The 27,377-nt window shown below is 38.2% G+C and overlaps 2 pseudogenes; one reads left to right on the plus strand and one right to left on the minus strand.

Moving 5' to 3' along the window:
• Positions 1-8,184: 8,184 nt before the first annotated feature.
• On the minus strand, positions 8,185-27,269 carry LOC144373871 (isocitrate dehydrogenase [NADP] cytoplasmic-like; annotated as a pseudogene).
• LOC101965166 (non-histone chromosomal protein HMG-14 pseudogene) lies at positions 14,403-14,887 on the plus strand (annotated as a pseudogene).
• Positions 27,270-27,377: the final 108 nt, after the last annotated feature.

The following is a 27,377-nucleotide window of genomic DNA, read 5'->3' on the forward strand; positions in this document are numbered from 1 at the left end:
GACATTGATAGTTCCTCAAGGTTTATACATAGCAGATGAAGAAAATAATTTTAAATATATTAGCATTTGAAACTAAAATTTTAAAAGTTTCTACACACATTACATCTGAATAAAACTGAGTCTCTTGGGAATAACTGATATAATTGTTGAAGTAGTGGATTTCATTTGATTTACAAATGTTGCCTGTATAATTTATGTACATGGTCCCTGAGTGCAGAATGACTGCAACCTTGCTAGTCTGCTTCTCTTTTTGGTGATATGTAAAAGGTATAATATTTAACTTTGAGGGGCAGAAGCCAAGACTGATTTATCACAATGTGCCAATTGGCTAGGCCACTGCCCAGCACATATGGACCACGCCCATCTCAAATATTTGTTGAGTAAATGCATAGGTTTGGAGTTTCAGTAGGAGATAAATTTCTCTTAGATCTTAATCAATTGTCTACATGATACTCTGTATTTTGTTTTTTCACTGATAATGATTTTATTGCTTTTGTTCAGGGTGATTCCTAATCAAAGATGGTGAAGAGGATCACTCCAGGAGATGGGAAGGTGACTAGCTTCATATAAATGAGTCAAAAATTTATTTTAAAAACTTACAACTTTAATATAGTGTCTCCTGTCACATTTCTTCAATGTCTGATAGTGTGCTCCACCTAGTCCTCTCTGTCTCTTCCAGTGTGTCATGTTTGATCACCACCTTTTGGCCACTCATGGTCACCATGGAGCAAGGCTGGCCCATTACAATCGTCTCATATTGAAAGTGCACTCTTTCTTTTATTTTGAACATAAACAATGAAATCTGCTGAGTAGACAATGTAGAAGCTACCATACTGTCATTTTAAAGACATCCTGATTCTTAAATCCCTCCCCTGTGCCATGAAGAGAGTTTATGAGGCTGCCACATTGGGCCAGATATTTCCCAGTAACTGCCTGAGGAAACATAAGTGCATTCATGATAATAAGGCACCTACACCACTGAATTTCGCCAGTTAGTCAAGAATTAAAGCATTTGTAGTACTGAAAAAGATATTGCTTAGCCTGCTTTAGGACATTTGAAGAATGTGTTCATGGAAAACATAGACCCATGTTAATTCCAAATACATTTTGAAAGGCATTCCCACTCTAAAAATAATCACACTCAAGCCCAACAACGGCCCCACTGACTCGGAATCCATAACTGTTTGGAACTCAGCACTGGTTCAACTAAGAGCACCTGCTATGGTCTGACCTGAAAGAGAAGAGTGTAGGTTCTATGGGACGCTGATTTCCCATGAGAGTGTCATGATGAGAAGACATACTCAAAACTATTTGTTGGATGATTTGGATTCAAAGACATAAGAAAGGAAAAACCCTCTCCCATAAAGATGGAAAAAAAACATACTCAAAAGTTTGGCTGAGATCCAAGTTATAAGTCTTCATGGAATAGTACAAGGATAGGGCAACTAATTTGCAGGAAATAAGTCACCAATGTCCAGGTAAATACAAATAGAAATATGACCAAAAGAAACACGAACTCACTGAGTAATTCTACTAAAAGGAGTTGCAACTGGAAACCATGGAAATTTTTAAATAGGCAAGAGCTGCTCTAGGACACCAGAACAAAAATGCAAATTATCAGTTTCTGTCATATAGTTTAGACATTTTGTAGTGTACCTGGGACATTTTTAGCATTGAAACCATGTAGGACTCAAAAATTCTTGCAGTAGGAAAAGCAGGAGAAAAATTTGGAATCTAAAAATTTCATGTTTTGAAAAATAGGAAAATTCAGTTCAGTTAGAATATATCTTAAAGCTTAACCTCTGAACATATAAATAATGTTCAAGACATTTTTTTCCAGACAAAACAAAGCAAGGCCAACCAGGAAAACAATTATTCTTATTCAGAAACCAAACGAAAGATTTAACCCCTAATGTTTCTAACAAGAAAGCATCAAAGCTTCCCCAAGGTGAGGAAATCAAGGTCCATAAAACCAACTAAGAAGCCCCAGAGGTCCCTAGAAATAATACTTGGTGTATGGTCCAATCAAGATTAGGAAATTTTCCAGTTGGATGCCAGAACATTTTCTTAGAGAGCAACTTTCTGACTTATATTTGAAAAGATTGAGGATGATGTGACTGAAATAAATGATGTCACTTTCTTGATAGCAAAGTAAAGGTTTGTCAGGAAGGTAAGCCAGCGCTGGGGCGAAGGTTCTGGGCTTTATTCCAGGAGAACATGATCATATGCCAGTTAACTCAAAGGGATTCAGAATAGGTTTCCTGGTACATTTTTAAAAACTTTTCATGTTCAAAAGAAAGAGATACAGTAAACCACACAAAATAAAGGTAGAACTTAGTAAATTACTACAAGGCACTCCAGGAATCATGACCCTTGTCAAGAAATAGAACACTGCTAGCTGCCCTGAAGCCCTCCAGGGCCCGTCCCAATCCTACTTTGCCCTGCTCCATGGATTATCATGTAATCATGTAGCCCACAGATTTTAGTTGTTTCTTCTTCTTCTTCTTCTTCTTCTTCTTCTTCTTCTTCTTCTTCTTCTTCTCTGTCTTCCTCTTCTTATTTTTAAATATTTTTAGTTGTCAATTGACCGTTATTTTATTTATTTATCTGCAGTGCTGAGAATCAAACCCAGTGCCTCACACATGGTAGGCAAGCGCTCTGCCACTGAGCCACAACTCTAGCTCCTCTAATTCATTCTTAAAAATAGAACTTTCAAAGTGGATTCCAAGCCTGGCATGGTGGTGCACACCTGTAATACCAGGGGCTTGGGAAGCTGAGGCAGGAGAATCACGCCACCCTCAGCAACTTAGCAAAGCACTTAGCAACTCAATGAGAACCTGTCTCTAAATAAAATATAAAAAGGGATGGAGATATAATTTAGTGGTTAAGCACTCCTGGGTTCAATTCTCAGTACCAACAACAACAACAAAAAGTAGATTTCACATTTCTCCAAAGGGTTAGGAACTGGTGGTCCCAGCACCCTAGTATCCTCTTATGTTTCTAATCCAGACCTGACTTTTAATGCTACCTTTAAGTTTTTAAATAAGTCTGTAGTCTGGAGATCCCATCTTGAAAATGGCAATCTCCCAACAACAATTTTTGCTGAGCCACTGGGGTGGGGCTGGTGGGAGGTCAGATCTAGAAAGAAGGCAAGGACAAAGACATTTTACTGGTAGAAAAAGAAGATTGTGTGTGATAGCCCCTTTCAGAAAAAGTGTCAACTAAGAAAGTGGGTGGTGATGTTAGGTGCCCTAATATATACAGAAAGTATTTTTCTCTTGTCAAATTAACTGCTTACAAAAAACTTAATGTTACAGTTCTCTCAGGACCCTACTTGATGAAATTCACACCTGGCCAACTCTGAGGCAATTGAAACATCAAAATATATAGTGATGGTGATGGATTATAGTCCATGGAATAAAATAAGAATCTGTGAGTACACACTAATGTCAATGAAGGAATAAATGGATAAATAGAGGAAGAAAAATCTGTTCATTACAGTGGAATATAAACACTGATTATAATTATATCATATGTAAATTATGAGTGAAGTTTGATGATGCATGCATGGCATCTCTGCCTACTATGTGTTTACAAAGGGGAAAACAGTCCATCCACAGTGGAGGAAACAAGAACTACCTTAACCAATCGAGCAAAGATAACTTTACCAGTATTGGTGCAAACCAACACCATGCACACTTCCCCCTTTCTCCCCACTATTACACACTAAGGGTGCAATATTGCTTTGGTGCACTCTGAAAGTTCCTTTATCTACCTCACCTGATCATCCAAAGAAGAGCACAATAATTGTCTTTAGTCCTTTTACAGAAATATCATTAACCAGAGAAAACTAAACACATATGGTGGGTATAAAGATTAAAGTCTGTCAACACACTTGGGCAGACTTCTGTCACACTGCATTGTCCTCTACTTTGGACCCACAGAGAATCATTTACAACCCATTGTCTGTTCTGCAGGGCCAAGGGACTAGGTCTCAGGATATTGCATGTTCTCTAAGCCCATGGATTTTTAAAGATGTTTCACTATCACCCATTCTTCACCTCCATCACCTTATATACCAGAACAAGGGGAGTATATAAGTTTCTGAATAATGGAAAGTTTCTGAATAATGGACGAGTTGTTTATCTCATTCCTGTGATTTTTCTCCTTTTGTACGTTAACAAGTTTGCATGCCTTTTCTCCTATTTAATCTGTCTTTTTCTGTTTATTTCAGTGAAATTTCAAAGAGGAGAGAGAAAATTTTCCTTCACCTTACACTAGCCTATGTTATTAAAAAAATATCAAGGTTTAGGAAGACAAAGAAAGGCTGAGGACCTATTTAAGACAAGTGGAGTGTGAAAATAAAAAGGAAAATCAGGTGAAAGCAACACCAGAAGAGTTTTTGAAAATGAAGTGGAGGGAAGGCTGGGGTTGTAGCTTAGTAGTAGAGCTTGCCTAGCATGGGAAGTCCAGGGTTCAGTCCAAAGTACTGCAAAACACACGCGTTTGCACACACCATTAAGGAAGTAGCACTCATGTGCATCTCCAGATTATGCCTGAGAACCTGGGAATGTGAATTTTGGCCACCTCCACTCTTTGAGTGCAGGCATCTGAAATGACCAGATAATTATATCATGTTCAGAGACTCAAGATGTGGGTCAAGAGGTTATTGAGCTCTAGTTTCACAGATATTCTTACTAAGCACATATATTCTTTTCTCTATCTTCTACCCACCTAACAGTGCCCGTGCTTTCCCAGTATTCAATAGAAGTTTCCTGTGTAAAATTTTTTTGCCATTTTGTCATAATTCAGAACTGCTTGCCCAGGAAAGATTCTTGCTTCCCCTACTTCTTTGAAACCATGATTTAGAACTGTCTGAGCTGTTTTCCAAATTGCAGATTCTAAGATTTAAAATAAAGTATTCTTTAGTTTCTGGTTTTGAATTGATAGACTGGAAGCATGACAACTACATGCAACGTATGATCCTGAAGGTGAACAGGGGAAGCCAGAAATATCACTGGGGCAGTTGTTGAGATTTTAATAGAGACTGTATTGCATTGTATTAATGTTAGATTTCCCAATTTGGATAATTTCACTGTGTTTGTATAAGAGAATATCCTTGTGTTTTTAAAGAAAATACACACTGAAGTATTTAGGAGCAAAGGATTAAAATTTCTTCAAACTACTCTAAAATAGCTCAGGGAGTGTGGGGGAGGAGGGGGAGAGCATATTTGCATGCATGGGGCAGTGGAGAGAATATGATATATCAAATGGTGGAATAGTAAAAATGTCCTCACACTATTCTTGGAATTTTTCTGTAAATTTGGAACAGCATCAAAAGTAAAAGTTATAAACAATGCTACAATGCCTGCAAATTTCTACTCCTGCAGAGCCTGAGATATCATGGAAATTCAAAGTTGTTTCTTTTTCCAGAGCAATCAGCAATTCAGAAGTTATTTTCCTTAACATTAAAAAATAGGGACTGTGGAATAAAACCTCCAATATGAGAGAAGTGATAGGACTACAGCAATTTTACTGAGTGTTGACATAATATCAAGATTTCATTATTATTTTTAGATTAGCTTCTAATCCTCTCTCTTTAACCAAACTCTTAATTTCAGGGAAATTTTTATTATATAAAAATGTTGATGGGGCTGGGGATGTGGCTCAAGCGGTAGCACACTTGCCTGGCACGTGTGCGGCCCGGGTTCAATCCTCAGCACCACATACCAACAAAGATGTTGTGTCCGCCGAGAACTAAAAAAAATAAATATTAAAAAAAATTCTCTCTCTCTCTCTCCTCTCTCACTCTCTCTTTAAAAAAAAGATGTTGAAGTGGGAGATAGGAAGTCATGAGATGGTGTCTTAGAAAAATTTCATGTAGAACACAGGGGATAGCTGTGATTCTAATTGTTAAGATTAACACTTAAATATTTTCAGTAAAAAAATTCTTCCTAAGGAACAGTATCTGCAACATTTAGAGAATTTCAAAGCCTGGAACTCTCTTCATTTCTGTCCCTGGATCTTCCTACCATCAATGTTTTCCATGTCAACTATTTGGACTCTCTAGTTGTTTCAGAATAAACCATTACCCTGTGGAGGTATTGGTCAGCATCTGCTCATCTGATTATTTTAGAATATTAAGTATTTTTGGAAGATGCTGATCCTGGTGGCCAGTGGAGCAGCACTCATGAACTCCCAGGATCTGTGAGTGATAGAGGGACTTAAAGATCATCCAATCCCATGCTATCATTTGTTGGCAAAAGAAAACATTCAATATTTTCTTCTTTTACCCAAACCTGAAACAGGCAGATGGTGGAAAGAGCCCGATCTGTTATAGATTCCTTAGCACTAGTGGCTATCAATGTATTTTGCAATCTTGATCAAAGGCCCCATTTACCTTCCCCATGAAATGCTGAACAAACATGGGCTGCTATGTAGAGCAAAGGGATAATAGAGGATCAAACCCAAGCCTCATGCAAGCTAGGCAACCTCTGTACCATTAAGTTGCATCCCCAGTCCTGCTTTTTAAATTAATTCAAATCATATCAGTGGAAGGGGAACTGGGTCCTCTAATAGTTATGATGGCTTAGATGAGGAGAGTGAAAATATATTTTATTTGACAATTTTTTAGATGTGAACTTTAAATGTTGAAGTAATTTGAAAGGCCAAAGGTTCAATAATATGAAGGAACTTAAGTTTCACCAGTTTGTTGGACATCAAGGGGCTTTAAGGTAATATCAGCTCCAACTCTAAGTTAATCAGTCTAATTTTATGGTTTCTAATTAAAAACAGTTGTACAATCTCTTAAGACTTCAGTGAGAATTAAATGCAAGTAGAGAATTATGTAAAATAACTGATGTTCCTTGTCCTTCTAATCCAAATTTATACTATTAAACAAAAAAGATTTAGAAGCGTTAATGTTAAAATTGATTCGTTGTTATATCTTTATATTGGAACAAATACTAGCCAAAAAATAACTTACCAGTTTACAATGCTCTCAAAGCCAAACAAAATATAATGGCATGTTAATTCTAAATTTTGTAAAATCTTATTCATAACTATAGTTATATAAACTTTAAAAAAAATCTGTATGGGAGAGAAAAACATTTATTGCCTATTTTTTGAATAGTTTTATCTGGATGCAATGCTTTTTTTCCTATTGCCTGAGTGACATAGTTGATTGTATGAGAAGAATGGATATCCCATTCCCTCATCCCTCAAGAGAGCTCACGTGCCTTGCCTTCTAACTTCAGTTTGACTGGAGATAAATTGCCCAAGACATAGGGCCTTGCCTGCTTAATGATATTCTTCTGTGTGGGGCTGTTCAAGGCTCTAGAGCTTAGACTGGGGTGTACCTCAAGGGTAGCACTGAGGAAACGGTCAAATGTACATCTTGAGTTAGCTCTACCCCACAGGAGTCTGAAAAACTCCATGTGTTATTGGGCCTACGGTATGCTAAGGAAGTGTCTGTGGCCTGACTCTAAGCTTGTCAGGAAATAGCCAAGAGATATCCACCCCAGCTTACTGAATTCTGAGGCATGAGAGTGCAAAACCTCACAGGGCCTCCCTCTCAAAGATGCTAGGATATGGACAGCCTTTCTCTAAGTATGGTAAGCTAGGGAAGCCTCCTCGACTTGTTTTTCTCCCTCAGCCCCCATGTGCCCTGCCAGTACTCATTCATTAACTTATCTCAGGGATTCATCCAGTTCTCAGTGCCACTGCTCCAGCTGGGTCCTAACTGTTTCCTGCCTGCAGTAATCCAACAGCCTCCTAGAAGGTTTTCCTCTCTCTATGTGCCCACCATTCTACCCCTCATCACCTATTTTTTTAAAAGAGCTGCCCTAAGTGCTACTTTTAAAAATGAAAATATAATCAAGTCTCTTCCTTCTTAAAAGGCTTCATTGGCCCCCTACTAACCTTTAAGATAATGCCTGAACTCCTCAGCGGTGCATAGACAGAATCTATTGTCTAATTACTCCTTTAGTAATGACCTTTGGCCATTCTCATTCCTCTCGATGTAGTGGGATCCACCTCTCACTGTTTACTTATCCATCCCCCCTCCCCCCCAGTTAATTCTTGAGAGCAGAGATTTTCCCCGCCCCCCAACCCCAGATCAAATCCCTATGGCAAGGAGCCAGAATAAGGCATAAGGCATAAGCATAAATAAAAACCCAGAAAAGAGTCATTAGCACTTGATTTTAATTAAAATTAACAGTTCAGATGAAGACTGGACTAGAATAGTGTTTAATATCAACCTCTGAGAAATCATATTTATATAAAACAAATGAAACAGGCCAGGAGAAGTCCAAAAAAGGTACAGTTTACATTATTGCACGTGGATAAAATGCTATTTAGGGTAGCAAAATCCTCAGGCCAGAGGAGGAGGAAGAAAAGACAAATACAGAAGATAAACCTCTAGGAAGTATTTATTTTGCATTCTGAACTCTCCAGTGTCCTCAAAAGTATTTAGCACTTTGGACACATTCACTATGCTCTTGAAATAAAATGACTGCAGTGACTTCAACATGTTTTAGTTACACTTGCATTCTTTGTTCTAGTCATGTGCAAGTTCAATGTGTAGCTACCTCACATACTGGGACATCTGTAACACCAAAATTCCCAGTGCCCACAGTCATGGACAACAGGGAAAGGGAGTAAAGTACTATATTATACAGATTTTAGGGAACAAATACTGTGGCTATTGTTAACCCTTTTGAGCACTCTTGATTTTGGTCATTTATATTGGAACATGTGAAGGAATAACATTGAATATGAAAGTAACTCCTAGGCTGCTTCTAGAAAATAAAACACAATTTAAAAAGAGTTCCCTTCCATGTTCAGGAAGGTGGCAATTACTGTATATATAAGAAAAGGGGTGTAAACTTATAGAAAAGATCAATGCCAGCTTACAAATTATAAAATTGATTTTGTTTTAACCTGTGAGTGTAATACAAAAAAATGTAAACTTGTGGACCTAGTTACCAAGACTACTTATCCTCCTAAGCCCAGACATGAAATTAAAGTTTGGCTTGAGCTAGTTTTATCTTCAAGTTTTCTCCAAGTTTGTCCATGAACTCAAAGGTATTCAAGTAGTCAGAACGCTGTACGCTAAAAGGAGAGAAAAAAGGAAAGATGGAAATTTAGTTTGTTTCTAATATTGTAGGAGGTAGAGAAAAAAAATCCTAAAAACACTACTTAACAGTATTCTATCTATTTCTAGAAGTCAACTGATTAATGTTACCAAGCTACAAGAATACAGACAATGACTATGTTTCCAGTTCATAGGGCTGACCCAGTCTTGGGCATCCTGCAGTGGAGGCTGAAGCACAAACATTCACAGTAGGTTCCATGCCATGTAGCTTTGAGGTTGAAACTATCAAAAGTTTCAGTTTAGACTAATCCAATGAGAGCAGACTCATCCTACTCCTTAATTCTTAGAAATAACAAAATCTGTTGAGAGTATAGCCATGCTTTACCTACATTCTCATTCACCGTTACATGTTCTTAAAAAAGCTTAAATGCTCTTGTTTTCATCAGTGTTTTATTTAAGAAAAACAAAAAAGAATGGACTAACTGACATAATCATGCTGGTACATGCCCATCAAATAGGCTGAAAAGATCCTATAGATACTACATATACTATACAGATTGGAACATTTCAAACATTGTATTCTCGATGGAAATTCAAGTTAAGAAATTTGCAGTGATTGAGTATATGCACTTTATTGGGGTGTACTGAAATCTCTGAGGATATACCAGTTGGGACTTGGTATTAGTGTTAATTTTTTCTAAAATTTCTTAAGATGAGTCCTGGGAACTAACTCTGACTTTGAGAGAGTTATCTGATTAGCAGTTAATGCAATGGAATACTGGTTACCATGTCCTCAGAAAAGCCCAAGGCAATCAATGCACAGTAAGTTCCACTGTACCGAAGGTTAGTGGAACTTAAGGAAGTGATAGTAATCAATGAACATCTTATACTTGCGCTACTTATTTGTCTCATTTGTAAATTAAAGAAAATAATGGGATGGAATTAGCTAGACTCTGAGTTCCCTTTTTTCCTAATTGACTATCATTTTCTTAAAATTAAATAAGTTGTTCATTCAATTATTGTTAACTAGATCAGCAAATTATAGCCCAGCCATAGAATAAATTTAGCCTGTAGTCTGGTTTTGTACACAAAAGTATAATTGGCAAGTTGCTGTATCTATGCATCTTTGTATTATCTATGACCACCTTCCTGCCACAACAGTAGATGCCAAGTTTAGTATTTGCATAGTTTTCAAAAGACTGTATGTCCCACAAACTAAAATGTAGCTGGGCTTGGTGGCATATGCTTGTAAGCCCAGCTACCAGAAGATTGAGGCAGGAGGATCACAAATTCAAGGCTAGCCTGGGCAACTTAGTAAGACCCTGCCAAAAAAAAAATCCTAAAGATATAGCTCAATGATGGAGCATTCTTGAGTTAAATCACCAGAAACCCCCCCCCACATACACATACACAATCTGAAATGTTTACTGTCTGACACTACATAATGTCTACTGACCCCTAAAAAGGATGATGGATATCAATTTACATAATTACAAAAAACACTGGTGTTTTGAGGCTGGTGAGGGTAAATGGCAATCTGACCACAGAGTTCAGGGCATCTTATACTTACTTGGGTAGACCTTTAATGAAAGCAGCCAAGTTTTTGGTCATAAAGCCAGCCTCAATGGTCTCAATGCAGACGTCTTCCAAAGCCTTTGCAAAGATGCCAAGTTCATTATTGTTATCCAGCTTTGCTCTGTGGGCTAACCCTCTGGTCCAGGCAAAAATGGAAGCTAAAAAAGAGAAACAGTCATCCCAGGTCTAAGAATTCCCAAATCTTTCACAATTCTCCCAAACAAAACATTTAAAAAAATTTAGGTTGTGGGCTTTATTAGATGATATCCATATAGGACAGAAGTTTTAGGAAAGCTGGAAATACTTTCCCAAATAGAAACTACCCCCCCAATACCCCAAAACCCCAGAGGAAAGGGACCAGGGGGTGGTGGGAGGAGGGAGGGGGAATGTGCTATGAAGTGATATTGGCCAAGTTTTGTTGTTATATTTTGCGCACGGACAATATGTAATAACAAACCCCACCGTTATGCAACTATAATGCACTAAGAAAAAGTGTGGGAAAAAAACCTACATTTTAATGGTATGGTACTAGAGCTTGATGTTTAAGGTATTTCTGTCTTAGAAAAGGTCTCTATATCTTTTGTCTACATGTCTACATTGGTCTCCTCTTTTTAGGCTGCTATCTCTTTTTAAAGTGCTGTCCGTGACACCTTGTTGGAGGCATCTATCCATGTGACTTTAGATGTGTAGCCTCCAGTGACATTTCACTGCTCTAGGGACAGTTGATACACTTGTTGATAATATTCTTTTCTGTAATGTATACTCTTCTACAAAATAGAAAAGCACATTTTGAGAACATTATTAAGCATGTTAAAATAGCTCCTATTAGTAGAATTCATTAGCTACTTGCTGATGACTTTTCACACAAAACACTGAGTAGCCTAAGGAATGTGCCTGAGTTCCTCTGGAGATCTCCTTTGGAGAACACTCTCTTGTCAGAAATCGATGTAGGAGTAGACACCATCTTACCAATAGGATTGGTGGACGTCTCCTGTCCTTTCTGGTACAAGCGGTAGTGGTGTGTTACTGTCCCATGGGCAGCCTCTGCTTCTACTGTCTTGCCATCTGGACAAATCAGCACACTAGTCATCATGCCACGGGAGCCATAACCTGTAGGTGGCAGAGCATTAAGTACTGGTCCATCTGCGAGAAGACTGGTCTCTCAGCATTGAGAGCAAAAGACTCAATCTTGTCAGGTCTTGGTAAGCAAAGTAAGCATGAGCACATGGAGTCATTGGTAGCTCCTCTGCCTTTCAGAAAATGAAGTATCCAGATCTCAGAGTCAAAGGATCTGGAGAAGCTGAGCTGTTTCTCATTTATCTCTGGTACCTGCACCATGATGGAGGGTTTGGGGTCTGACTGCCTGTTTTTCACCCTATTCTGTGACTTCATATCTGCTCTGACTCAGTTTTCCTACCTGTAAAATGAGAATAATAAAAGGACCTACTTTACTGTGTTGTTGTGGGATTAGATGAATATACATATAATTTGTGAATATATATTCATATTTCTTAGAAAAATATCTGCACAGTAAGAGCTCAATATCTTGTTGTTATTATATGTAGATACTCTGCTATTCTGAGGAAATAAGGATTAAAGAGTTGTCTCCTGCCTTCAATTTACTATAAACTCATGGGGATGGGAAAAAGGCTCATAAATACAGGATGGGTTAGATTCAAGAACATTCTAATTGCTCTTCCTTGTTCTCTGTAATACCCTCAACAAAACAATTCTCTTCCATGGTTTCCTATTCAAATAACCATATTCTAAGTTAAGTTAATTCACTTATTTTTTATGTACACTTTTTCACTTGAATTCAAGGGACCCTTTCTCCATTTGTGCCACCACCTATGAGTTCTCATTAAGTTAATAATGTAAACTTCCAATAAATAAACAAATGGCTACTTTTGTGTGGGCAGAGATCAAGTGGATCTACTCTAATTTCATTTTAGTTTTTGGTCATCTTTAAGCCCAGTTAAAAAATTTCTGTGTGGAATTAATAGTTCCTTCCATATCACTGTATTTCTTTGAGGCTTCATAGATACTCAAATTAAGTTGATTAGAGAATTCAGGACCCTACCATGGTGAATTTGTCTATTTATTAATATTAGGATATAAGCTTATGTCATTATCAAAACTGAGGACATAAATGAAATGGCCTGAGTCTGAAGTAGTTTGTGTCTCTAGAGTTGAATGAACAAAAAGATAGCTGGGCTGGTTTTCATCTATTTAGCTGAGATCACCTGATCTACCAGACTCTGGTCTTGAGTAGGTCTCTTATCAGGGCCCATGGTACTTAGATCTCTTGCTTCATAGTCCTTTAAACTTTTATAACTGGACATTTACATCTGAAATATTTCTTTTGATACTCTCTTCTTATTGCCATGAGAACCTTTAAACATGGAATAACTTTGGGTCCCTCTCCCAGAACTCCAATGACAAGGAATAGCTCTCCTCATCTTCTGTGGAGTCACCACTAAGCAGTGCACCTTTCTGTATGTATTTAGTACCAACCACCAAGGATCTGGAGACAGAGGAGGTGGGAGTGGTGTTGGTAAATAGTTGTGTAATTCAGTTATCTGATATAAAAGTAATCTTGGGGCTGGTCTACTGATTTTCAAACTGATTAGAGATGTTTAACTTTCAAAGAGAAAAAGTAGTACTTCCTGGGAGAAAATAAACATAATTAAAGCCTATGCAAACATTCATCTGGGGAGAGTCAAGTTCCTACAGCTACCAGGAGTAACTGAAACTGAGCAGCAACTTGGTGCTGAGGAAAACAGGAAAAGGAGAATTTCTGTTGATTTGGCCAATTCCCCTGGCATGAAGTACCTGGTTCCTGGAATTTCTGTGAATGGCCCTGGACTTCTTTTCTCAATATTTCTTTGTACAATCCCCTTTGTTAAAAGCTAAGCAGTAAGCTTAAATTAAAATATATATACACACACACACACACACACACACACAGACATAAACACATACACATATATATTTATATACACACACACACACACACACACACACAGTAACAAAGCAGCCTGATTCAAGGCTGGCAGTAGGGGCATGATCAGGACCTGTTGCCAGGTGAATGAGCTCCTGGAAATACTGCTCACAGTTGCCCGACAACCCAGGCCACTCACTTTATTGCTCCTCCTTGCCTGAGTACACTTGATTTTCATAATATCACCAGAGGGAAAATGAATGCAGGAAAAGGGGGTGACTTCTGGACCAGGTAGTTGGCTACCTGTTGGACATTTTAAAACTTCAAGGAAAAAAAGGATGAGGTGAGTTTAACATAAGACTGGAGCCAGCAGTGTTAAACCCCTGCTTATTTCCTCTGTGACCTTGAATAATTCACTTCCCCATCTAAACTTAATTTCTTTATGTGTCAGAAAATGAATGATGGATCTGGGTGCTTTGTAGCACTAGCATTTCATAGTTTTACAACTAAGGACTATGAAATCCCTCTTCCCAAACTATAGATCTACCATGGAATGACCTCAGGGCTAACAGGCTCCATCTACCTCCACCTGCTGCTCTGGCTCCTTACCTTGGGCCATGGAGTCTGACTGCACATCACCATCATAGTTTTTACAAGCCCAGATGAAGCCTCCCTCTGATTTCATAGCTTGAGGCACCATGTCATCGATGAGCCTATGCTCATACCAGATCTTTTGGGCTTCAAATTGGGATTTGTACTGCCTAAGAAACAAGAGAAAAATTAGAACAATTAAAAAAGAAGTTGGGGTCGCAGCAGCTCCGGCGGCGGGAGCCACAGCAGTAGCAGCAGCTAGGCAGCGCATTTTCGGAAGGCTTCTGCGCACCGCAGCTCGCAGCACTCGCACGTGCCCCGCGCGCCGCCAGGATGCCCAAGAGGAAGGTCAGCTCGGCCGAAGGCGTGGCGAAGGAGGAGCCCAAGCGGAGGTCGGCCCGCCTGTCGGCTAAGCCTGCTCCTGCCAAGGCGGACGCCAAGCCCCGGAAGGCGGCGGGCAAGGATAAATCATCAGACAAAAAAGTTCAAAAAGGGAAAAGGGGAGCAAAGGGAAAACAGGCTGAAGTGGCTAACCAGGAAACTAAAGAAGATTTACCTGCAGAAAATGGAGAAACAAAAAACGAGGAGAGTCCAGCCTCTGATGAAGCAGAAGAGAAAGAAGCCAAGTCTGATTAATCATACACCATGTCTTTTCAGTGGTCCCGTCTCCCTTCTTGTACAATCCAGAGGAATATTTTTATCAACTATTTTGTAAATGCAAGTTTTTTAGTAGCTCTAGAAACATTTTTAAAAAGGAGGGAATCCCACCTCATCCCATTTTTTAAGTGTAAATGATTTTTTTTTAGAAGTGAAATCATTTGCTGGTTGTTTATTTTTGGGTACAACCAGAAAATAGTGGGATATTGAATTATGGGAGGCTTGGACTGTCTTTCGTGTCAGCTTAACATTCCATAGGTGGGGGGTTTAGTTTTATATCCTACAATACAAAGCATATTAAATGGCAGTTTGGAGTCACAGTATTGCATTTAATGTCTTGAATATTTTAAATTACTTCTATTCCTGTGTTTTTTAGTAGAATTGTTTCCTAAAGAAGACCACTACTGGATCATTGCTGTCATATGTACTCTGTAACATCTTTGGTTGTGGAAGTCTAGTTTTCCTAATATTTTTAATGTGCTGTGAAAGATGAAAAATTTGAGTATGTTGTGTGTGACAAAGTTTTGAATTAGTGGGACCTAAGTAATAACATTCAAAGATACTGGTACTTGATATTCTATTAAGAAAAAATTGCCTCCAAATCAAAAGCTGGAAAGTCACTGGAATAACTGAAAAAGAATCACAGTATAAAGCTTTTTAGATTTCCGGTACGTGTGTTAAGAATTGTGTACAAAGTGAAATGTCAGTGTACTGATTCTCAATACAGCCAATAAAATCTCAAACACGAAAAAAAAAAAAAGAAGTTGGCTTTTCAGGGCTGTCATCTGCTTCTCCCAAAGGCTTGGAAGAGGACAGGGAGCAGCCTTTTTCAGTAGACGGAGCACAAATGTGGGACTCTAACACAGGCTAAATCTCTGCTCAAGCATTCTCTGGCTATGAAACCCCAATTTGGCCACCTGTCACACCTTGCAGGAAAGGTGTGATACAGTAGGCTGACCCAACTATTGCTTTAATTTCTAATTTTCAATATAGTACTGATCATATTCTTGAGACTCAGAGTCTTTTAAGAATGTAGCAAAGGAAGCTGAGTATAGTGGTCTATTCCTATAATTCTAGCAACCCAGGAGCCTTAGGCAGGAGGATTGCAATTTCTCAGCAATTTAGCAAGACCCTCAGCAACTTAGCAAGACCTTGTCTCAAAATAAAAAATAAAAAGGGCTGGGGTATAGGTTATTAGTAAAGCACCCTTGGGTTCAATCTTGGTGTTGAAAAGAAAAAATAATATAAAAAAGAGAATAAAAGATATTCCAATGACATGATATCATTCAGGAAACTAGATATACTATGGGACAGTTTCTAGGCTTAGTACAGATGGATGGTTGGAAGAGGGAATCAAAATGCCTTTGAAAAGATTTTTTTATCCAGAAAAACTGCATCTGAACTGAAGAGTTAACACAGGCTCACCTCACAGGTTGTTGGGCCCGAGGTTGTTATAAATTTATACTTAAGTTCAAAAGACCATGTAAGGTAGAGTTTCAATCATTACAATGATTTTTAGAAAGAAGAAAATGGGCCTGACTCATAAACTGACATATTTGATAAATCAGAACTTTCTATCACTAACAGGGTACTTTAGTCAAATACTAAACAATCCTGGCTCTGTGAAAAATTAAGGATGGGCCCTTTTTTAGAACATGTTTATTTTCCAAAAGCAATTCAGAGTGGTTTTATTTCACTCCTGCTAAATCTTAGTTTTGCTCTTATGTAATTTAAGGATTATTCAAGATTTTCACTTGATTTGTCACAGAATCAAAGGGATAAGGAAATGTAAATTCTATACCATAAATGCCAGCTTACTTGGAAACAAAAGAAAGAAAAAGGAATAAAGAATGGCAGTTACTTGTCATATATCTCCTGAAAGATGTCTTTAAAGCGCCCATCATATTTCTTCAGAATAGTGTTTTTGGTGCTCAGATACAAAGGCCAACCCTTAGACAGAGCCATTTGGAAGGAACTGTGTGCAAAATCTTCAATTGACTTGTCTTCATTGTACATTTCCATGGCAACTCCACCACCCACTGCAGGGAGCAATGAGAGAAAAAAAGAAAGTAAACGTGGGATAGCTGGAACGAGGTTAAAGGAATCTCCACAACCAAAATACCAATTCTTGGCTCCCCTGGCTGAGCCTAGACTTCAATTCCCTGGCAGTCTTCCAAAATGAACAGTTCAGAAGTTTTCAAGGGACAGGATAGGATGAAAATAAGTTCTAGATAAGAATAGTCTAACTTGTTTTGGAAGGGCCACGGAAATAAGAAAAGCATATGGTCTTCAGGATCCCAAAGATACTGAAATACCAAAAACTACTAATATGGGGGCTGTGGCTGTGGCTCAGCGGTAGCACACTTGCCTGGCATGTGTGAGGCACTGGGTTCGATTCTCAACACTGCATATAAAAATAAATAAAATAAAAGTCTAACAACAATTAAAAAAATATTTTAAAAAACCTGCTAATGTGACAGAAATATACTCACAAATGGGCAAATAATTTTGAATTTGTTTTTTATGTACTTTAACAATTTCCAACATGTATTTTGAACTTAAGGGTGTACTCAGCCCATAATTATTGAGAGAGATTTGCATTTTAAATACTAAATGAAAATTCTTGTAATTTCCAGAAGGATACTGAGCATGCCTACTGCAATTGGTGGAAATAATTATGCTACATGTAATCATTCATGTTTCACAACTTTTATTAGTTGAACTCTGAAACTTGAACCCATACCAACTCCCAGGGTGCTGAAACTCACAGAAGTAGATTCTATTAAGATGACATTATTTAAAGGAGGTAAGGAAAAAAAAAAAGATATATAGGTGTTATCTTTTTTTAAAATTTGTTTGTTTAAATTTTTTAAATTTGTTTGTTTAAATGAGTACTATCAACAACTTTTGGGTGGGATTGCCCTAATGAAACTTTGAAGCTGCCAGGGAAGAAAAATCAAAAAAACAAATGTTTCACTTTCACAGGATAAATTCCCAGAAGGGTAAGGAGAAAATCTTAGCAAATAATGCAACCATTTCTAAATACAAACCCCACCAGAGCAAAGGGTAGGATTGCATGACAGATGATTTGGGGCTATTAATGTTTAATTTATACCATTTGTGCATAAGATATTCCTGCAAATCTTCCCTCCATATTTTAAGACAAATGCATAAATGTCTCCTTGTCATTGCCTATATGCATTTCCAGTTAAGTGACTAACCCCTTCATGCTTTATTCATGCCATGGGAGGGTATGGAACCAACTACTTTTTAAGTTAGATTTTAGGTCCTGTAGAAGTGTAGAATTGGGTTATATTTTTAGGCAGTCACATACTAATTTTGAAAAAAAAACAGTAATAATGTTTCTAAATCATTTGTTTTTAAAAAAAAGAAGATGTAGCTTATGATGGACTCATACATACCTTCAAAGTTATGTACCAGGTATGTCACCTTCTGGGTTCCATCACTTGGTGTGTAGGTTATCTCTACTTTTCCAGGCCCAGGAATGACAAAATCAGTTGCTCTGTACTATATAAGTAGGAAAAAGGTATTAAGAAAAGAAAAATATCCCAATAGGAATTATAAGGAAATATATATATATATATATATCTGAGAGGAGAGAGAGAGAGAGAGAGAGAGAGAGAGAGAGAGAGAGAGAGAGAGAGAAACACACATGAGCACAAGAAGACACCAAGATAAACAAGAGAATATAGCTTGTCCTTTTTTTTGTTATTAGGGATTGAATTCAGGGGTGCATAACCACTGAACTACATTCCAAGTCTTTTTTATTTAATTAATCTGAGACAGGGTCTCCCCAGTTGCTGAGGCTGGCCTTGAACTTGGGATCCTCCTGCCTTAGCCTCCTGAGTTGCTGGGATTACAGGCTACCACATCTGGCAGATCTTTAAAGAGATAGAAACCAAGATAGTCCAGAGTTCCTCTAGTTAGTGGTAATGCACATTAAAAAGTCAGTCAGTATTTATTAGAAGGCTACCATGTATGTGACAGTTTTATGGGCACTGATACAAAGAACACAGAGAATAACACAAGATACTTTCTTTAGGAAGCTTACCAACCTAATAAAGACAATACTAAGTGAGAAGTGACAGAGAGTTTTCAAATGTCAGAAAGAGTCATAAGCCAATAAATCAATAAAAATGCTGCAAGGTGATGAAGAGATACAACCTGGCCCATGGGCTGAGAAAGCTGTCCTGCAGGGAGGATTATAATACTACTTGTGCTGAAAATGATGATAGAGCTGATGCTTTGTCCTTACTATGTATCAAATGCTTTAAGATGATCTCATTTGATTCTCACATCAATCTTACAAAGATATCAGTGTGATATAATGAAAATAATGCATCCTGAATCCAGAGACTTGGGATCATTACTTAGACTTTCAGGGCTCAGTCGTTCCAGTTATCACTTGTCCACATGAAAAAAATCATCTGGAAGCTGCTGTGACAGTTGATGACCCCCCCCCCCAAATCCTGCTCACCTCCCTCATGAGCATAAGCCATTCCAGTGGAGAAATGTGCCTGGTACACATGAGGTATTCACAAGTCATTCGTGCACTGAAACTTACTCAAAGACTTGGGTTAATTGGGAGACTTGGAGTTAGGAATTAACAAGCACCAGCCACACCTATTGGTTGATAGTAATACTAACAGTAGGTAAAAGAGTATTCAGATAACAAAAAAGATTAAATATCTACTCTACAAAGAACACTTATGACATATAAAGTCATTAACTATGGGTTGCTGATTTGTTTCCATTTCTCAAAGGGAAGAACTGAGACATCAAGGCACTGTAAATGCTTTGCATAGGGTTTATACACATTTACACAGCAAATCAACCTGGCATTTGAAAATTTTAATCTTGACTTTAAACAACAGAATGTCCATTATTACAAATGACTGATGCTACAATTAAAAAAAAAAGACAGACTGAATTGGTAAGAACTGCCACCTATGCATCCTTGCCTGGGACTCTGGTACCTGTGAGGGGCCTGGCCAGGATGAAGGGACAGTATGAACCACAGGGTGGAACAAAGTTAACCAACTTCTTGGGGACTGAGCTGGAAACCCTGTCCCCAGAAACATCTTCCCTGGCCACACCATTTAAAGGGATGACTACACAGAAGTGCAGATTTTGGATTTTAGCATTAGGGAATTCCTGTTTTTAAGGTTCTTGTAAGACATAAGCTTCTTTCTATGAAAATCTGAAACCTGCCTCAATACAATTTGGAATTTGTTTAATTGGCAGCTTTTCTGCTTAACTTGGCAATGAGTCTATTTGTATAGAAATACAGAATCCATTTTTGGTTTTCAAGTAGGAAAAAATGTTCTAACTAGATTGCTTTTAAATACTAAGCCAGTTATCATGTTTAATATCATATTTTGTGGTTTTCAACCCTATCTGTACATTAGAATCACTTGTGGAACTGATTCAAAAGCCTGAATTCAGATTTCAGCTGGTGGAGATGGGACTCAGATATTAGACAAAAACCAAAAAGGTAAAGCTAAACCTAACCAAACCAATGAATCATTCATAAGTGGATCTTATTATGCAGCCAGCATTGAAAACCACTGACCTGGTTGGATCATATGATACTACTAAAAAATAAAAAAATAAAAAATAATTGGGCATTTGTGTGATATAACTAACAAAAGGATAAAGAAAGAAAAAAACATGTTTGGCAAAAATCATGTTTTGAGATGGGTATCTACAGTAAGTTTATCTGTATTTACCTCTACCTAAATGTGGGTAAATATACAGCTATACATACTAGAATTTCTAAATTTTGCAACTTGGCTTAATGGGTGTAGAAACCAAAAGATAAGGATAAAAACCCATATAAATCAGAATTGCTGGGTCATGTAAAAATATATGGAAAGTTATGCCCAAATGACTTACTTGGTCCCCATAAGCATGATGGCCTATGATGATGGGTTTTATCCATCCATTCACAAGTCGTGGGATATTTTTGCAGATAATTGCTTCTCTGAAGACAGTGCCACCCAGAATATTTCGGATAGTGCCATTTGGTGATTTCTACATTTGCTTCAACTTGAACTCCTCAACCCTCTTCTCGTCAGGGGTGATAGTAGCACATTTGATGCCAACATTATACTTCTTTATAGCTTCTGCAGCATCCTTGGTGACCTGGTCATTGGTGGCATCACTATTCTCTATGCCTAAGTCATAGCTAGAAAGGGAAAAAAGTATCAATACTTCAGGAAAATAAATAAGTTATAATCCATGACCCCACTGGTGACACACAGAGGTTGCTATGCAGAAGATAAAGGCCTCAAAGACACCTAAATCTGTCAAGTTTTAGCACTGATGTATTCTAAACATAAAAGATGACTGACAATTCAAGAAGGAAGTAAAGAGTCAAGAGAACTAGGCTAGTGGGCAGTTGTCTATCTGGAAATTGAATGGAAAACAATGAACTCTGCCAAATTGCCCCCTATTTTTTACCATCTTGAGGCAATAACAACACATGAACAACCCTTTGGCATGGCTTCCCTCTATATAATTAGCATACAAGTTAAACCTAAGCACTACCTAATTTTCCCTTAGTAAATATTGTGCTTGAAAAATAAAGGTGTGGAAGTCTTAAAGGATGTTTTGTATTCTGACATTAAAGTGGTGAAGGGTATAGAGATTACTGTTGTGCAAAAAATACTAATGACTGCTTCATTTATGCCAGTTAGTCATAAGGTGAACCTTCCTCTAATTCTTGGGCAAGTCTCTATGTTCTGGAAACAAGCCTGCAGTTTATTGGATAAGTAGTAGAACCCATCATCAGTTTCATATGCACCAGAAAGTTTTAGTTCAACGTACACCAACACCCATACTGCAGGTCATTCAGAGCTGAATGAATGTTGGCTGTTCATGGAACACAAAAACATGATTTTATGGAAAGTAGTAAAAATAAAATAATAGAATAACTTATTTTGTTCTCTAAGAATTTAAAGTTTTTCAGCTCTCAAAAAAATTGCTAAACCAAATAGTCTCTAGATTTCTGTTCTTAGTTTTCACATCTTCTTTCCTTAGATATCCCAACTGCTGATGCAAACACAGAAATAGCAATCTTGATTGATTCACAAATAAAAAAAAAATGTCTAATGCTTCAACTTTAGATAATTCACATAAATCTAACAAAGCCATATACTTTCTTATCTTCCTGCATAGAAAATGCTGAATATAGACAACGTCTAATCCCAACTCCACCAGAAGGATGGCCACAGTTTTCATGTTCCTAGGTATGATTCTCATCAGAAGAATCTACCAGAAAATTAGTGGATTTTCTGCTTCCCTTAACATTTCTAAAAGAAAAGAAGAAATAAATAGCCAGGACCACTACTGAGTCTTCATAAAAACAACAACAAAAACAAAATAAAAAATCAAAAAACAAAATCAAAAACAATCAATCACTACACTTCTTTCAAAAAGAAGCAGAAATAACAGCAATTTTGGAACAACTTAAAACTTATTTGAACTTGCAAGAATTCTTTAGTTTGTAGCCACTGACTTTTTTTTCTGCCTAGGCATAAAGAAACCCCTTTAAAAGGCCTTATGAGTCTATACTAAAGAGGCTAGCATTATTATTCTGGACCTTGTAAACCCCTGCAAGTTCACATAATGTCATGAAAAGTTCTGAAAAAGGAGAGAGTTTGTGAAATGCTTCTTCAACCCACTTGGAAACTGTTTTTTATGCTCTGTTTCCTATATGTTTGGTGGACTCCTACAAGCACAGTCTTTACACCACATGGTGGCTGTAATACAGACATTATCAGCAGCTTAATTTTAGAACAATTAAAAAGGGCGTCTAATGACAGCATGAGAACTGAATGTCTAAACCAAAGCAAGTTAACGGGTCCTCAGGACACATTCTGAATACTTCTGGATGGAGACAGACACTTAATAGTTGCCAACAATTTGACTGAAACGTGTTGTACTATACCAGGCTTTAGCCACTTCACCTTTTTAAACATTCTGCCTCTACTTAGTTTGAATGTTCAAAAACAAGAGCTGCTTATAAAAGACACAAGGAAAAAATGAGAGAATTACGAACATACTTTCACATCTGCCCCCAAACACTGTAAAGACGGGGCAAAGAGACAAAGATGACCTAAGGGAACTGGGGCTTGAGGTGGGTGTCTCAGAGAACCATGAGGGTTCTTTCAGTGCAGCAGCTGTATGAAAGGGTGAAAGGTCAAGAATGAAAAGGAAACATCCACTGACTGATTAAGAGAATGATAGAAAATTGAGATTGAAAGGATAAAATTTACTTTACTATTTTTTACACCCTCTCGTTTTTTTCTCTTCCACAAGTAATACATTGTGCTACTCGTGGGCACTGATTTATTACAAATAAAACCATCACTGGAATCAAGGTAAGAAAGCCCTCAAAATTTGTTCCCCTTATGATTCTTGAGTTCTAGATAATGATAAATCCAGTTTTTCTACTAGAATGTTAAATTAGAAGGTTCATTAGGTATATTTAAGCCTGTTCACAAAACATGGCTACATCTATTTTTAAAAGCCAATTGCACCCTGAAATAACTTAGATTAAACTTTCTGAATCTGCTAGCTTCATGGACGAATAATTCATTTACCTATGCAGATCCAATTCCACATAAGGAAAAATGAGTTTTTCTTTAATCAGTTCCCAAATGATTCGTGTCATTTCATCTCCTTGCATCTCTACCACAGAACCGCCATGGATTTTTTGGGACATTTTTACTTCAATAAATCTAAAAAGAAGAACAGATTGGATATATGCCTTGTCATTATTTCATTATAAAGTGGAAATGAAATATAAACAATCTCGTGACTACTAAAAGAACAGTTCATAATAGTTCTTACATGCAAAGCAAATAACAATTATATTTACCATCAGAATCGAGAATTTTCTCTGTATAAAGCATTGTGTTGTGTTCTTTATATGTGGTTTGTGTCAGCCCTATTAGCCCTATAAGATGGAAATTGTTAACCATTTTACCTTTAGAGAAAACTAGCTTTGCCCAAGGCCACCTTGCTAAAGGGTAGGGGTGTTTGACCTTGTACATGTCCTTAATAATGCAATCACTATTCTCAACTATTGGTTTGTCTTATGAAATGAGATTATTTTCACAATATCATCCTATTTGAACATATTTATCCAATTCAATTCCTCATTTTATTGGGCCCATAAGATGAGCAGAACGGCAAGTGCTAGTATTTGTCCTAAAAAGCTGTTTTGGTGAAAATAACTACCATTGAGGAGATTCAACTGGTTCTTATGACCCATATTCCAGATAACTTCAGAAGTGCAAGACAAAGAATTCCTGGTGGAACTGTGCAAGATAAAGAATTCCTGGTAGAACTCTGCTTTCCTAGAGACAACACAGGCTTCAGAGATGTGAAGCTAAATACAAAAGTGACTTCTCAATTAGAGAAATCTGAATAGGAAAGGTCCCCTGCCCAGGACCCAAGCATGTCCCTGTCTTGTTCTTTAGTATCCTAACTCCTCCATGGTTCCTCTGGCCCTTCACAGGCGAGGATAAGCTACCAGTGGGTGGGATGGGGGAAACAGCATTGTTTTAGGGAGGCATGGCCCTTTAAAAAATGGCATGTGGGGGTACAAAATACCAATTAATCTAATCCCATAAAGAACAAAGCTGGATCCTTTGGAAGAAATGAAACTGTGAGCCTTCGAAGAAGACCATGGTTTATGCTTATTCTCGAAGAGACACAGGCCTTGAGCCTGCTAAAAGAATCTGTTCCTTCTCATGACACTTTAATAGAAAAATTTCTCCTGAAAAGTCAGGAGAAATCAATTGAAAAAAATAAATACAAAAATAAATAAGAAGATTAGATCAGAAGCTGAAAAACAGTCTCTCTTGAACAGTTGAGCTAAAGCATTCTGGCCTTTAAATAAAAAATTATAAGTAAGCTGTAAACCTTAGTTTCTTGTGATAAATGAGGATATAATCCCAACCCCAGGCGCACTTTCACTTCTCAAATTTGTAGTTCTAGATTCCTGCTTATTAGTATTCAGGAGGCTCCCTATATCTTACCAGGGAACTTAGAACTCAACTAGAATAAAAGAAATGAGCAAACTTGTGGATGAGTTAATTACTTCTATCAGTAATTTCAAGAACATTTTATAGTATAGCTTTAAGTGTATGAATCTGTCATGCTTAATCCTACTTTCATACCTGTCTTTGCTTTAAAACATAACAAATAAAAGCAGCGGCAAGCTTATCTTGGTTTTGATAGTACATTTTCATGGCCATGTTCTTACACAGTATTATGCAATAGTTATGACTGGGCTATTTTTCCTTGATGGCAAATACAGTTAATAGATCAGACTCTGTATTTAAAATGGCAAAACTAAGGAACAGTTTTTTTTTTTAGTTTCCTTCTCAGTGAATGCAAACATACTCTCTGCAATATTTTTTCTATGTGTTATAATGCATTACTGAACATTTTAAGTTTTCCCTGCATTAATTATGTATTAAATTTTCTTCTTTCAACAACAACAACAAAGAATTATTGTTACTACAATGTAAGGCATTAGTGTGTTTCTTCTGGATTTGATTTTAATGCCCTGGGCTTTAGATCTCACTGGATTCATTGAATTCTTATACCTCTCTGATTTTCTGTCTCCATCCAACCCCAACTTCTGAAAGAAGGGCTGTTTCAAGCCCAATAATGAACAGCCACCAGTTCATTTATTGAATCTGAAGGTAGTTAAATTCCAATCTCCTGACATACTAGTGTAATTCCAGAAAACAAACTTGGAATAATAATACAGGGTAGTTCAAGTAAAAAGAGCCACTTGCTCTATTTTATTTTTGTTAACCTCAAATTTTTAGCCAATTTTTAAAGGCTATGTTTAAGAACTACAATAATTGCTGGCCAAATATAGTCTCTTGCAGATCAGAGAAGACGCTAGGCTAAAAGAAATAAAGCGGTTTTAATTTATCATTGGAAATATTCTTGACTCATTCCATTGCAGTATCTTAGCTTGCCCTCAAAACTAATTAAAGGCAGGATGGCCACATCAAAGAAAGTACAGAAGAAGAGAAATTATGAATTCTCACCTTTACAGTGAACGGACTTCTAGTCACACCAACTCCTCTCAATCTTGTGGACTCAACTGCAGTTTATCTCCTAAAACACAACAAAACCGGGAATAGAAAGTCTTAAAACAAACACACACACACACACACACACACAAACAACACAAACACACATACACACACACACACACACACACACACACACACACACGTCAGGAGGATTTAGCTGTTTTTAATACCAGTCAGGCTGCCTGATTTATCTGGTTTAAAGTACAGTGCTGAGTATCCAGAGGAGCAAAGGGAAGCTTTGGGTCCACGTCCACCTTCCAAATAAAGGTCGAGGGAGTACAAATCTTTCTACCTGCACACATCTGAGGGTGCGTCCCTGGTCCCTAGTCTGTTAGCTGGCCTAGGGGTTTGTACGTCCTCGGGTGACGCTGTGAGCTTGCAGATGTCCCTGTGGACGTTGTGCAAGAGGGCTCCAACGGAATCTGGACGGGTTCCTCTTTCCAGATTTCCACTCTTGATGTTCCCTATTGGGTGCCGGGACCTTTAACACCCAGACACTTGGAGCTGGCAGAGTAACGCCCTCCTAGAACTTGAAATCCCATCTCAAGGGAGGAATGCTTTCCCGACCCCCACCGCGCCCAGGGTGACCTAGGGAACAGTCTTCAGATCCAAACCAGAGCTCCGCCCCCTCGCGCCCCCAGGCGAACGCAGCCTATGTGCCACTGCCAGTCCCTCGCAGCCTGAGTTCGCTGTCCACGCCCAAGTCCTCAGCTTACACCCTTCTTTGCACCCAGTTCCCCACTGTCACATGTTTTCTTCCTATTATATCCAAGACGGTCTTCTAAGCATCTTTGAAACCTCCTACAGAAAGATTTTCCTTTCCGTATGCAGATCTGGTCTTCCACTTGTCACTGCATCCAACTTCCTCAGCGCCCAATTTCTTCCTCCCATGCCCAAGAGCAGGTTTCCCTACCTCCAGCACCCTCTTCTTCCTTTTTTTCCCTTTCCCATGCTGAATACCTGGATTTTGTCCCTGCTTGAACTTAGGCCTTGCCGCTAAGTTCCTGCCTCCATAGCCAAGACCCGAGCTTTCTTTCTTTTCCACATTCCAGCCTTTTATGAATTAAAGCCTCCCACAACAGCCAGGGACCTGGGCCGCCCCTCAAAGCCTGAGGTTACCTGCAGGGGAAGGTACGTTGGCGAGCAGCCCGAGGCGCCACAGTTATTCACACGCTCAAACTCACACTCACACACAGGCAATCCTCACTGGGCCCAGCTGTTTCAGCCTGTGACACCAACTCTACAGATCCAGGGACCAGTGGGCGGGTCAGGGCTTTTTCCTCTTCCCGGCTTTTGTCACCTCCCAAGCCCCACCTCCTCAGCCCACCTCCCGGCCCCGCCCCTGTCTTCAATCGCTGCCTGCGGACTCCTC

Source organism: Ictidomys tridecemlineatus, unplaced genomic scaffold (genome assembly GCF_052094955.1).
Source record: "Ictidomys tridecemlineatus isolate mIctTri1 unplaced genomic scaffold, mIctTri1.hap1 Scaffold_52, whole genome shotgun sequence".
NCBI lineage: Eukaryota > Metazoa > Chordata > Mammalia > Rodentia > Sciuridae > Ictidomys > Ictidomys tridecemlineatus.